A 286-nucleotide genomic window follows, 5' to 3' on the forward strand; every position below is an offset into this window, starting at 1 on the left:
ATTTCATGCATTCATAGTGTTCTTCATGATCTTCAAGTTGTTCTTGGTAAGTCTTCTTGTTTGATCTTGATGATTTTTTTTTTGTTTTGTGACTTTTCATGTTTATCATATGCATTCTTGAATTCTTAGTGCTTAAGCATTAAAGAATTCTAAGTTTGGTGTTTGGCATGTTTTATTTGCATTAAAAATTTTTCAAAAGTGTCTATGATGTTCATCTTGACATTCATAGTGTTCTTGGTGTTCATCTTGACATTCATAGCATTCTTGCATTCATCACATGTTTTGA

This window comes from Arachis ipaensis, chromosome B06 (assembly GCF_000816755.2).
Source record: "Arachis ipaensis cultivar K30076 chromosome B06, Araip1.1, whole genome shotgun sequence".
NCBI lineage: Eukaryota > Viridiplantae > Streptophyta > Magnoliopsida > Fabales > Fabaceae > Arachis > Arachis ipaensis.